The 14,892-nt window shown below is 36.6% G+C and overlaps 1 protein-coding gene across 14 annotated transcripts in view; it reads right to left on the bottom strand.

Annotated features, from left to right (window-relative positions):
- MAGI2 (membrane associated guanylate kinase, WW and PDZ domain containing 2) overlaps positions 1-14,892 on the bottom strand; it is a 1,262,944-nt gene that overhangs the window by 920,023 nt on the left and 328,029 nt on the right. The window lies entirely within an intron of this gene.

Below are 14,892 nucleotides of genomic sequence, written 5' to 3'. Positions count from 1 at the left end.
TTTTATAACATAATCAGAATGTGAATAGTCAGCTCATAAATGATTCTTATTTTCTCAGCCATCAAAAACCACATTGTAAAGTTTGACAAACCAAGAAGTTAGGATGAACTAAATTAAATAAAACCCCACATGTGTAAACTTCCACAGTTTACAGAGAACTTTCATGTGGACTATCTCATTTCATCTTAAAAACATTAATAAGAAAGTGAAGCCAAGCGGGTATCTTTATCCCTAATCTGAGGAAGCCAATGCTCAAATAGGGCAATTGACTTGAGGAGTTTCGCACAGCCGGTATGAAGTGATATTTGATTTTCTGGTGCTTTTGCACAGTCTTCCCCACGTCCCTGTGTGTCAGGCAGTGGGTGCATCTCCTGTGTGACTGTGGATTAATGATCCTAGACCATGACCAACTGCTGAATCAATCTATTCTATATGACTGAAGATGCCAGGATACTGTTCAAAGAATTCAAGGGAGCTGTGAATACAGAGGGTAATTTTAGCTATCTCCTCTTTGTTCGAAGCACATTAATCATGGTTCAGGCAGTTATCGCTAGTTTAAGAATCTCAGGCTCCCATCCCTATAACACCACAAACCCTATGGTAGATTTGTAACACAGTTCTGTATTTTCCAAGATTTTTCCCTGGGAATTCCCAGTGCACAAAACAAAACCTAATCTCAGGAAATGAAGGAAAGACTAGAGTAATGGGCAGATAAAGTAGATGTACTGAAAGTGAAAGAATGAAGGCTGAATCAAAGGATGAATGAAATGACTGTCAGTGGTAAAGTTAACATGGGTGAGCCCCCAGCAGCAACCCAAATCTAAAGATCCAGTTTTAACAAACTGGGCAGTTTCAGAAATCCAAATGTAAAAATTACAATGTTAATCTTAACTTCTTTCTCACTTTTTAGAGAAGATGCTCGCCTTTCATTCATAAGGATTGTCACTGTCAAGTTAAGATCGAACATTCCATAATCCAAGATAAAATTTTACATTTTGACATTTAAACTTTTTTCTTGTCATTTGGCCAGAGCAGGAAATTCCAGCCAACTATGACGTCTTGACAGAATGACAGGATCAAGCAAAGCATCTTCTCCCTTTCTTTAGGTTGGGAGCAATATAATATCTAAAACAGCTTTCCCAAAGTATGTTCCACAAGATATTAATAGCTAAGATGTGAAAAAAGCGTTGTGTGGTCAAATAAATTTGGAAATCTTTGGGTAACGCCAAAGTTAAAAGTTCTCTTTTATGTCAGAAGTTACAATGGCTCTAATTATACTAGTGGTCTCTAAACACTTATTTTTTGCAGAGTATCTTGTAGGGATGCGTTATAGGAGTGCATATTAGGAAATGTTACCCGAAGGAAAGCATATGGTTATTCTTCCCTCCACACCCACAACCCCAGTCCTGGAACTTGGCCAGGCTGACATTGAAATGGTAAGCAAGGTTCTATATACGTTTTGGGATTTATGCGCCACTGTTGTTTGAAACTATTGTTCCCTAAATCGGGGAGGAATTTTATGATTATTAATAGATCAGGGCTGCCTCCTAGTTCCACTGACAGCGATTGGTTTCTAAAAACAATCACAATACTAATATTACACTGAGAAAATGTGATAAAGACTTGACACCAGCAAATATCTAAGTCAGTGGTCAACTTTTCCAAGTTAATTCAAATTTTTAAACAAATGATTTGTTTGAATAACCAAATAAGCTCCATACATTGCATGTGATTTATATGTCTCTTAAGACTATTTTTAATCTGTAGTTATGCCCTCCCCCTTTTTTTTGCCTCCCAATATTTGTTGTTATTTTTAAGGAAATTAGAAAATTTGTCCTGTAGAGTTTCCTACCTTCTGGATTTTGAGGATTGCATCCTGTAATATTTAACATGTTCCTTGTCTCTTGCATTTTACATAAACTTGTGGTTAAATCTAAAGACTTAACTTCATTCAAGTTTCATTTTTGGTAAGACTACTTCATAGGTGGTATTTTGTACCTCCATCAGGAGCCACGTGATATCCAGGTGTCTCTCTCTTTGTGACATTAACAATAGCCACTGACGATCATTGCCCGGATCCATTATTTCATGAAAGGTTTGAAGACTATAGTGATATTCTAATTTTATCATTTCTTCTTCATTAACTGGAATATTTCTATAGAGGGAAACTCACTCTCATCAACTATCTGGTTATAGTTTTTACGGGAAAGTCAGGTGAAATGCTGGCTTCCCCACCTTGTCATTTATTTACCAGATTTGAGAATACAGAGTTGGTTTGCTAGCATCTTCCAAAGGAGCCAGGAGTTGTTTCTTTTTAATATTTATTTTTTAATTATTCTGAGTTCATGAATTATAAAATGTCTGGTGTTTAATTCATCACCGCTATTATTCTTATTGATGTTCAGATTGTCCCATTTTATGGGCAACGGAAGCCTCTTTCAGTTGTCTTTGGAATCTTTCTGTCATGAGCCAGTAGTCTTTGTTAGCTGCCTTGCATTCTGGTATGGTTATTCTTCTATTTAAAGAAAAGAAATAACTAGAATTATTTGTGTTCCCTCTCCCATTCTTGGATAAAAGGTAGCATTCATGCATTCTTTCCCCTACTTTGATTTTTTTTCACCAACATCTTATCCTGGAGATCACTCCATAGAATAGAATTTGAGAGCTGAAATTGGCCTTAAGATACAGTTTAATCAAATTCACTTAGTTCACACATTTAAGAAGTACTAATGTGTCCAAATGGACTATGCACTGCTGGTTTGGGCAGAGATGGGACTGAATCGAGTTTGGCTGAATCTTAGATGGTCTTGTTCCCTGCCCTCGGGGCACAAAGGCGTGACCTATGCCCTTACTGCTGCAAAACCACGTGTGCTAACGAGTGATGAAAGAACTCAGGATGTCAAGACATAGCACAGAGGCAGAGTTCATTCAAGATTTTCATTTCTAAAGATGCAAACAATTTACATGTATTTCACTTCTAAACAGATAGGTTTTGCAATTAAATACATTTCATTTCAATGTCTCATAATTCTTTTTTTTAATTAAAAAATACATTGATTATTTCTTCTTGAAAGGTTATTGCTTTACCCAGAAATGTACTTAAGGGCTCGCTTTCATTGATTCATTCTATTTCTTAGAGGTAAACAATCTATTTCTAATCTGGAATTTGACAGCAGTCTCCTTACATGCATTATGGATTTATTTTAACATTTATTTGTTCAAGATATTTTTTCATTAAATAATTCTGGATTTCAAAAACTTTTCCAATCTATGTCTTTAAATACTACTGAGACCTTGGACAGGAATGAGTCAAATCACTGTCAAAACATGGCAGTTATGAAGTCTCTATTTCATGTCAAGCTCCAACTATGTTGTATTTACTAATTTTAATTTACTAATTGTTGCACACATTTATAATAGGAATCAGCTACATAAAAATTAACAAATGTAATATGATAATATTAATAAATATAATATGATTATACTAAAAAGTTTTTTATGTTTGAGGACACTAAACCTTGGAGAGTTTACAAAAATTGTTCAAGATCACAAAATGAGTAAGTGTAGAATTGAGAACAGAACTCTGCTCTGCCCAATTTGTGCTCTTACTGCATGATGCTGGCACCATAGTCTTACAAATCAAGATTTATTTTAAAGCATTGTGGGAGAAAAAATCATTCTGATCAACCTCTAAATTTACAAGCATATATTTTCTAAAAGTTAAATATTTTGAGGAAGAAATCTAGAGCTTCACTAAAAAGATGTTTAGTAGTTTTATCACATTTCATAATAGCCAATTGTATTTCATGAAATGGCAGCTGAGGTCTTCTATCCAGATTCTAGAAGAAAAAAGTCATCTCGTTTTCTTTTTAAATTAAATAAAATGAAAATAGTACAGTTTTATCAAGTGCCTATTTTGAATGGATATATCAAAAAACAGAAAAAATTGAGGATATGCTTACATTCTCCCATTTGGGGAACAGGAGTAAAAATATAATGAGATTATTTTGTTAGTGATTTTATAACAGTTTACCAAGCTTCTGTTATGATGGTTACTGTATTAGCCAGCAAGGCATGTTATTAGTTGCCATATAACTATTTAACATATTTTAGGCTACATCAATCAAACCATTAGAACTTGAAAGACATGCACTCATTTTATCATAAAATAGAGTAAATTAAGACACAGGTGGATGTGTTAAATTATTCTTCATTAAGTGAAGGAAAGCAAGAAAGAGATATAAAATGATAAATACCAAGTCTATACAAAAGAGAATCCTAACTTCTATAACAAAATAGAAAAGTATACAATAATAATACAGCATAGTTCTTATGCATTGACCAACATTCCTGAAATGTAAAGGCAATAAACCATATTAGACTTTAAGAAAATGTGAAAATGCTTATCTACAAATATTTGTGTATGAGTGTGTAATTCATATACAATCATGTATATACATATATTTCATAAAATGATGAAATTAGGGACAGTCTTAGGTTGTACTAACAAACTTATTGGTAAAAGTACACAGTTCTGTGAAATAAAATATAACCATATAAAAGATTTACACATACCATTTGAGTAAGACTAGAATTGTACATTTTATTATACTATTTTCTAGCATGACTGTTAATTGTTCAAGTCTCCCATAATCCCTGTATGATAAGGGTTTCTGATGAAATTAATTAGGTAAATAATATCCTCATGGCATTCCACATTGAGGGGGACATTATGCTGCATATAGTGAGCAGGGATGGTGACCGTGTGTGCGATAGAAGCAGTGGATGCAGGTTTTTAGAACCCAGTAAACATTAAACTCCTCTCCACTGTGGTCTGAGCTATGGAAATGTAAGTCTCTCATTATCATGGGCTATTAGGAGAGTTACCCAAGCACGAAGAGGAAACGCTGTCCAAGCACACCTTGGGATCTTTGCTTGCTATGCCTTTTCTTTTAAGTAGTGGAATGTGTGTGTCGCTGTAATGCATCCTAATAAAGGCTGCCTTCTTATCACTTCCTTTGTGATTTCATAAATCACCTGTGGGTTAACCTACACAAACCAACTATGCACAGCTTACTCTAAAAATTCTACTAAGAACATTGGTCAGAATGGTAAAAGATCACAGCAATGGACACACAAAATAGGTAAATACTTAGAATACACATTAAATGCTTTTTCACTCACGAGGTCCTGAGACAATTGATACAGGAATAACACTGAAATAATATTACACATATGCACATCTTTACTTCAGAGAAAAACATGCCAGAATATTCTGCCATTGAACGTTGTTGCATCTGTCATATTTGACTCTTCGTTTTTGCATATTTTAAGTCAGAAAAACAAATGGCTTTTCCCTTCTTACTCAAAGAATCATTGCAAGTTTAAAGGTGTTTTTCAGTGTGTTTTAGCTTTGAACTTCCCCTACTATATATTTAGACAAATACTGAGTAAACATGGAAATATTTCAGGTAAATTGGTACTCTACAAAAGTCCTACGTTTTAAACTCAAACCGTAATATTGGTACAGGTTTGGGTTATTTTATGCTAAGATAAGTCATTAAGTTTAAGAACTATCTCCGGGAATTTTCTTACATTTTTATGCTTTTTAAATTAGTACTGTCAGGAAATGTAGATTGCCAAAACAAAATAAACATTTTGCAAAACACAGTTACATAAAACAATTTAACAAAGAATAAAATGTTCTCTTCCTCTGATTTCTGGGTAGGCAAATACTGCCGACTTCAAGAGGATCCTCTTTCTAAAGTTCAAAAAAGCAACATGTTCAAACTCTAGGGAAGTTACTACTTTCATAATTTTTCATATTACTCATCCAAAGAGGAAAAAAGATTAAAGGACAGAGAACACTGATGACATGATTAAAATTGTGAATAAAGTGAAAGCTGAAGAGTTCAATTTACTTCAATGAACCTTAAGCATTTAATACAAATTGTATATTCTATCAAATACAAATAGGAAATGAAAGATTAATTAATGACATTTTTTCCTGCCATCAGAGTTCACAGTTCAGCAAGGAAAAAGGCATGTAATTAGACTGATGAAATAACCTGACAAATGTGAAATGTAAGTCTGTAGCTGAAAGCCAGCAGCCTTGGTGTCTGGGTAAGATTCGGGGCTCTCAGTGCAGGGGCCCAGGTTCATTTCCTGGTCAGAGAACCACACCACCGTCTGTGGGTTGTCATATGTGGAGGCTGCGTGTTGCTGAGATGCTGAAAGCTAAGCCACCACCGGTATTTCAGATACCAGCAGGTTCACCATTTTGGCAGACGAAGACAGACTAGGAAGAAGGACCTGGCCACCCAACTCCAGAAAAATTGGCCATGAAAACCCTATGAATAGCAGTGGCGCACTGTCTGATATGGAAATATGCTCCATACGTTCAGTGGAAGTCTCCTAGGAGCAAGCCAGCTTTCATGCTTGCTTAACTCTGAATTCTTGCTTTCGTTTCATTTTAGCCTTGAGAAAGAAATCCAAGAGTAGCCCCTGATATCTGAAAGCGGGCCTGGCACTCACAGTCAGGCCCTGTTATTCTTCTTTTGAATATCATCTCAGAGACTACTAACCTCAGATAACATTACTCTGAGCCCATGATAAAGTGAGAAAAAACAAAGCCACGTCACAATTTTCTCTAAACTCTGATGAAAACAATGTCACCGAGCCACCCACAAAATAACAATCATCACCCTCTCTTGGCTAAAAAGAGTGGATGACGCTTCTTGACCAATTACTGCTTTATCCTTGTTCTAGCTTCCTTTCCTCCAGAAAATTACTGAGATGCCCAATCATAGAGTTGTCCTTGCGTTTTCACTACATTCCTTCTAAAGGAAAATCCTATTTCCTTAGACCCTTCTCCAAGTCACCTAACCAAAACCCCAAATCCAGGTTGTCTCTGACATCCTTTTACTGACACATCCCATGGTTCCCTATGGCGAGTGTTCTCCCTCAACGCAATGAGTCATAAACAACCTATTTAACTTCAGAGGTGTTCCTGGCGGCCTTTGGCTGAAGGACATTGTCAGCCTCTAAGGATTTTATTTCTTATCATTATTATTTTGCCAGCTCACAGCTCAGTACAGTATATGAAAATATTTTCCAAATAATTTATTCATCAGTTTTCACTGTTTTGCAGAAGCATAGTTCAGAATATCTAAAATATCTTATTGCAAACATCTCCTATAAAGTACATTTAAAATAATCCGGAAAAATCAGGCCAAAAAGAAAAATCTAAAAAAAGCAGTCAAACATAGAGTATTTGATAGTACATTTACTTTGTTGCTTTGAAACAACAACTAAAAGTTTAGAATCATTTTGTAAAGGGGAAAATGTACATCAGACCATTTCAACACCTACTTAAGCCCTGTGCACTACTCATTTGGCCACACCACTCCATATCATATGACCTATATAAAAATGTATGCGTGTAAAGATTTTTAAAAAATAATTTTATGTTTCTATGAACAAATCACTTAATTTACAATTGGCCATATTTGTTTAGTCATAAATATGCCTCCTTTGGAATTCTTCAGAAGTGAGAAATACCTTTCAAAATTATTCTCAAATGTCATGGACTTTTTATGAAGAATAAATTTAATCATTGGTGAGTTTTAAATACAATGTGTAAATATTTGATAATTTTTATATTGCAGATTTATTTTCCTATTTATGAGCCAATATATCCTTTTTTCTTTTTCAGGTCTCAAAGAGTTTTCATAGGCCTTTGGAAAGCTCGTATGCTGTAGGATTTATTCTTATAATTCCAATTGGATAAACTGTCCTTTTGGGATGTAGTGCCTAATACTCCCAATTGAACACTCTCTCGGGGAGTAGGAATGTGACAAGCCAGAACAAGACCAAAAACCACAGGAAAGTACAGAGGACATGCACAGAAAACACAGCAGAGCCAAGCTCAGTGTGAACCATAATGCAGAGACGAGAGCAGAGGAGACTCAGAGGGGCAAGAAGAAGCAACAAGAGGAGCAGAGACGAAAGAGCGAGGACAGCGGGACCAGCCTGGTGGCACTGTGGTTAAGTTTGCAGGCTCTTCTTCAGCAGCCTGGGGTTCCCAGGTTTGGATCCCAGGCGAAGACTTAGCACCACTCATCAAGCCATGCTGTGGTGGCATCCCACATAAAATAGAGGAAGATTGACACAGATGTTAGCTCAGCAACAATCTTCCTCAAGCAAAAAGAGGAAACTTGGCAACAGATGTTAGCTCAGGGCCAATCTTCCTTACCAAAACCAAAACAAAAAAAGAGCAAGATGACTGAAGTTCCAGTGGTATACAGAGGGTCAGGACTGGCTACATGCACAAATAATGTGTGCAAAATGAAAATGTGGATCCCCTTGTCCAAAGTGGTTAAGAATTTCAAGACAAGCACAGCAAAGCATTAAACCAAATACAAGGGTCATGAGCATGGGACCACATGCAACTGCATAGGTGGCACACCCATAAAGCTCGCCTCACGTACGGCATTCCCACTCATCCCAAGCAGTGGATCCTTGGTGCTGGCATTGACCCACATGCTTCCAGATTGCTGGTCTCCACACTGAATCTTATTGCCCAGGTCAACCTGAGCATGTCACTTATTTGGGACCACGACAAAATTTACGACTTTGCGTACAAAATGAAAAAGAATTAAATTTGAAAACATAAAGTGATTTAAATGAACTTCTACCTTTGATCAGTTAATGTATTGATACATTTTAAAGCCCAAAACCAACTGCTAATAGCTTCTGATAACTTAAAGGCACATAATGAAAATATAGCATGTGATCAGTGCCTGGGCACCAATGGACAACTGGTATATTCTCAATCTTAGGAAAAGTGTGTTGAAAGCATCATTAGACGCGTTTGCATTAATCTTTAGTAAAGTAGAGGTGAAATCGTGTGCTTGTTATAGAAGACAAGTCCCCCAGCTCCCCTTCCAACTAGAGGTAGCCCTGAGCAGCTCCTACGTAACACTACTTAATATATTGTGACTTTCAAATAGTGTAATGTGAAGCATTGCATAAACACGGGACTCTCTCTATATACATATATAAATAAGCAGGTTTTCCAGGGACAAATATATAGTGGTGTCAGGCACTTGTACTCTATATCCCACCAAATAATCCATCACAAAGGCTCCATCCATGAACCTCTTTGAGCTCTAATCCTACATTTCTATCTTCACTGGTAGTGACTCTGGTAACTCAACTCAACAGATATGAAGTGAAAAACAATCTGTCTCTACATATATATCTCCTGACACCTCCTCTACCCCAGGAAAATAGCCCTACCCACTCTTCTTGACTTACTCATTACTGTTAATGATATTATAATTCTTTCTGCTACCTGGGATCACAAGTTTGATTCCTTTTTCATGGCTTGATCCCGTCTGTCACTGATTCCGGTTGATTCCTCTGTGAACCCGCCTTCTCATCCAGGTCTTCCTTTCCAGCTCCTACCCAGATACCTCCGCCTCCAATGGCTCTTCCACTCTGTTCCCCCATGTTTCTATCCATCTCTACTGAAGTTCATCTTGTTCAAGAAGATCATATCATTTGGTGTCTCAACAACCAAAACTAGCTCTCCATATTTTGATTAGAGTTACTTATGACTCTGCCTGGCATCCCTTAGGTGGACCCCTTCAATTTTGGGTCCCGATACATACTTTCCATCACTCACTTGCATTGCTCCCCTGTCCTATCTTTACGCTTGACCTAAACTGGACTACACAGTGTTTTGCTGTATTTTTCTTTTGTCTCCCACTCGTTTTCTGCTGTTCTCTACACCTAGAATACTATCTATCCAGGAAATATAGAGTCATATAAGATGGGCAACTGGGTTAGTTTAAGTTCACTGAAACATAAACTTTGCAAGGGCATAGCTTTCTTTCTTTCTTTTTTTTAAATTCTGTTTACTGATATAGCATAAGTGCTACAAACTGTGCCTGGCACATACAATAAATATTTGTTGAATGAATGAATAAGATTTTTAAGAGTTTAACATTCTGCAATTCCAATCAATGGTTCCCAAGCATTTGAGTCACCTCAACAGATATTTTATATTAATACATTTACATGTGCAAAGCACTGTATTGAGCATGTCAGATGATACAGATGTTAACAATACCTGCAGAAATTTGACAGGAGCAGCAAATTGGTCTGTAGAACATGCTTTTCTTACAAATAACTCCAGAGTACTTATTTATTTACTGTATATAATATTCCAGCCATATTGATGACATGTACAATATTCCAGCCAGATAGATATGTATGCTAAAATTTAAAAAAAACTTTCAGGAAATTTTCTAGAACATTCTATGCAACTATGGACTTAGAGTTTGTTTTTATTTTCCTGAGTTTTTGTTTCTCTAGGATTTCATGCCGACTCTATACTATTCTGTTTTCTTATTATAAAACTGTTTATCTCTGGACACTTGACCTCCTTGGTGCTATTATCCTGGGGTCGCTGCCACTTCATGAGGCTGACATGATAATGATCCTTCTGCTAACCAGCTACACCAAATCAGCTCTAGAAAGACTAAAAAGTGAGAGGAACGATGGCTGAGGTTGACTTATAGCCAATAAAAACAAGTAAAACTTAGCAGGAAAAAAGGAGCCACAGTATGTTAAGCTCATTACAGTAACTCGTAAAGAATACAACATGTCCAAAATCTTTTGATTAAATGACAATCCTTGCACACTGGTTTCTCAAGAATTTTATGTACAGATGTATTGTAGTGAATTAGTTTATAGGCCACTGTTAACTCCCAAATCTCTGGAAGGATTAAATCCTAATTTAGAAAATTCAAGATGGTCATAATTGAAAAGGCACTTTTTAGAAAATGTCCTTTCAAGGTCAAAATAATCTTTTTTTTCCCAATTATTTTATTGAGGTCATAATGGTTTATAACATTGTGGAATTTCAGGTGTACAATATTGTTTATCAGTTTTCGTATAAACTGCATTGTGCTCGCCACCAATAGTCTTGAGTATCTTGTATTACGCTAATTCTTGTCTGTTAGAATCCATTCAGATATTCAGCTCAATACTCGCACACAGTATCAGAGAGATAAAAAGTTCCTCAGAGGCACTCATTTCAGAGTTGAACAATCCTTTCCCTTTAGTAGGGTAGATGAGAAAAGTGAATGCCATTGTTTAACATTTTCGTCTTAATTATGTATGACCTTGACAATGGCAACTAAGCCAACAACTAGATATTACCAAGGAGTCATGGTATATGTAATTATTATGAAGAATAGCACATCATGCTATTCATGAGTATTTATTAAACTACTTCACAGACAAAATTACGCACCCACTAAATTACAGTATGCAACGCCTTTCAAATACATGTTTTCCCTGGGACTAAATTTCATGGACAAATTGTTTTCCAGGGTTAAATTCTACCTTTTGTTCTTATTTCTGACCATTGCTTTTGCTCTGTTTTTTCCTTCCTAAGAAGTGGAACTACAAACAATCATAAAAGAGGAAATGCCGTTTCAGAAGTCTGAAGGGGGTCTCTTGCGGTAGCGCTGGCGTCGTTTTTGTTTTTGTTGCTATTATCATTTTAAAAATTTTACCTAGGGCTGTCCTTAAAGCATTATTTTTCCAACTCAGAAAATATTTTAAATTTCTGCTACATTGTGTTCAATATAAGAACAGAAGATTATCTGGATTTTATAGAGACAGAGTCATAGGATTTTAAGACTTAAAGGGCCCTCAGAGATGATGTGGTCCAACCCGGCCTTTTATAGATGAGGAAACAGAAATATTATGTGAGTTAGATGTTTAGTGGAAAACTGAGTGGTTTTAAAACACTGACGAAAGTTTCCAAAATACTCTGAACTATATCCAAAAGTGCTTTGAAATTTGTATTGAGGAAATCTAAATTTAGTATACCACTTTATGCTATTTTAAAGGTAAAAAAGGTAGAATAATGTACAGATTGAATGAATAACAGAAAATTTTAGAAACTGCCTTGAATATGGGTTTGTCTTCTCTTTTTTTCAGATATGTAAGCCTATGATATTCTCAAAATAGAAAAGTAATTTGGGATATTTAGCAACCTTATGCCATCCCTCGGGCTGTCTCAGTCTAGACGTGGACCCACCCGTGTGTCCTGTTAACCTCTCAGCTCTCCCTTCTAATATTACTTCTGCTGACTTCCACTTACCTCCTCTCAGTCTTGGTGTAATTCAGTGAACACGCAGGTGTAGCATAAGTTTGTATTAATGCTGCAGCATGTCCTCAACTCTTTGTATTCCTGAGAACAGATCCACATCTTTCTACCTGTTCTCATGCGTATTTATGTGTAAGTTTTGGGGAAAAACTGCAACAATCATGCACTGCAACCTGCAGAGCATGTTAAAGTTTGGCAAGGAGACCCTGCCACAGGGATGCTGAGGGAAGAAGTGGGAGACAGGACCTTCCACTTCCCCTGTGTGGTCTGCTAATCCAAGGGGGGGCAGGTGACTGAAAGTAACTACACTAATTGTTCCAGCTCAGAAGGGACTCTATTACTTTTTTTTTAATCACATAGAATCTAATCAAATATAAATAAGAGTGAAAAGCTATTTTTCAAAATGTTAGCTTTCTTGCATAAAATGCACACTTTTGAGAAAAACAAATGGTAAAAGCAGAGGAAGTAGGAGGAGAGAGGAAGGAGAATGGGAAAGAAACTGGGAGAACAACACGGCAGGGGACCAGGGAAAATGGAGTAGGACACCATTCAACTCAGAAACCTATGTTATAGATCATACAGGCATAGCCATTGTGTCAAGGTTTTGTATGCTATATAGGAAAAAAATTGACTATCTTATTAATGATGCATGCAATAGAGTTTCTTTAAACATGAATCACTTATCCCAGGATAAGAAATACACTTAACAGAAAACTCTAAAGATCTGGGGAATGTATTTTAGAAGACAGACGTAGAGCAGTTTAGGTTCTTGGAAAGCAGAACAGCATCATATAGAAGGGCAAACACAGGTGATAAGAGTTAGCATGCACCTACCCAATAGTCAAGAAGGCATCAAAGATGGAGCGCTACAGGCAGACCAGCGGGTCCCACTCTCACCCTCTAGCCCTCATACATTCTGTCATTTCTGATTTTCCCCGTATTACATTACAGCAAACAAAATGCATTATAGTTCAGTGATTATGAGGGACAGCACTGGAGCAGTGGTCAGCAAACTTTTTCTCTAGGGAACAGACAGTAAATGAATGGGAGGGGTAGATGAACAATGGAAAGGGAGAAAAGGAAAAATATAAAAGTCATGAGTGTTTAATACTAGAAAAATGACCATGAAACACCAATGCCTGCATAGAGTTGTGTTGAACCACAAAGGTCTTGAAATCAGACAGATCTGACTTCAAATCTCAGCTCCCCCGTTGTGCCCTGGGGTAAATTACTCTCCCTCTTTAATCCTCAGTGTCATTATGAATATATAGGGGATAATTACAGCATTTAGTTCTAAGCGTTGTTGAGAGGATTGAACTAAATAACTCACATAAAGCTTAACATGATGCTTGCAACATAGTAAGTACCCAATAAACAGGAGCAATAAAGAGCGAAAGGATGGGTGGTGGCTATAATATGGCAAAAGAAACATTTGGTCAGTTTTCATAGTTAACAATCTCATAGAATCTTGTAGTTTTCTTTTGTAGCACAATTACTTTTTAATTGACATATAACACTGTGGAGGTCTAAGGTGTACAAGGTGTTGACTTCATATGCTTTATATTGCAATATGATTACACCATAGCATTAGGTGATACCGCCATCATGTTAGAGTGATCAGTTCTTTTTTGTGGTGAGGACATTCATGATCTAGTCTCTCAGCAACTTTTGAGTACATAATACGGTTTTGTTAACTATAATCACAATGCTGTGCATGTGATCTCCAGAACTTACCTTCTGACTGCAAGTTTGTGCCCTTTGACTACCATCTCTCCATTTCCCCCACCCCCCAGCCATTTGTAACCACCATTCTTTCTCTTTTTCTATCAGTTCCGCTTTTTTAGATTTCACATAAAAGTGGTATCATACAGTAGTTGTCTTTCTCCACAATTTTTATTTTTAGTAATTTTTTATAGGCATCCCCCACTGGGCTATAACCACATGAGCAAGGGAACTTGACTGTCCATAATTATATCTCAGTGTCCCGTGCCATCTCTGGCATGCCATAGGTGCTTAGTAAATATTTTTGAGTGAATGAATGGACCCAGAATGAGAAAGCATAGGTTAAAATTAAAATTCTATCATTTATAGTTGTGTGTGCCAATATCTTCTCAGCCTCAGTGTCTTCATTTATAAAATAAAATTTTTTAGTGATTTTTGTTTAAACTTAGGCTGGCCATAAAATTAATTTAACCAAATTTCTGTGTTCTCCAAGCACTTTGTTATTAGATTATCCGTGTCTGTGTCATGTAACAATCCAAATGGCTTACACTTAAATCCATGAGATCCTTTTACCGTTCAACAAAATTTCATGACTAAAATGTAAACAGAGACAGTTTTCATGATTACGTGCTCTTGAAAGAAAAGCCACTGATCTTAGTATAAAGAACCTAATTGATCAGTTCTGCCAAGGCAGTGTGTTGCTCACTCTGCACTCTCTGGTTTTAAATTAAAAATTAATATGTCTACCTGTGCTCACCAGTGAACTCATTGGAAACCATCTATATTTCATGCATGGCAGAGGTCAGTCCTACCTTATGAATCTAATGCAGTAGGAGGTGTCGCTGGGACCCAGCCAGTGGCTGAGGGAGCTTCATCTTCGGCAAAAGATGGCATTAGCAGGGGACATAACGAACCAAGGGGAAAAAAATCAATGGCCTTTCTCTGCCTTGCTGTGAAATTAATGATGGCTCCCTATGAAACTA

Source organism: Equus caballus, chromosome 4, assembly GCF_041296265.1.
Source record: "Equus caballus isolate H_3958 breed thoroughbred chromosome 4, TB-T2T, whole genome shotgun sequence".
Classification (NCBI taxonomy): Eukaryota; Metazoa; Chordata; class Mammalia; order Perissodactyla; family Equidae; genus Equus; species Equus caballus.
The sequence above is the reverse complement of the archived record's forward strand: the minus strand, read 5'-3'. Positions and strand labels throughout refer to the sequence as shown.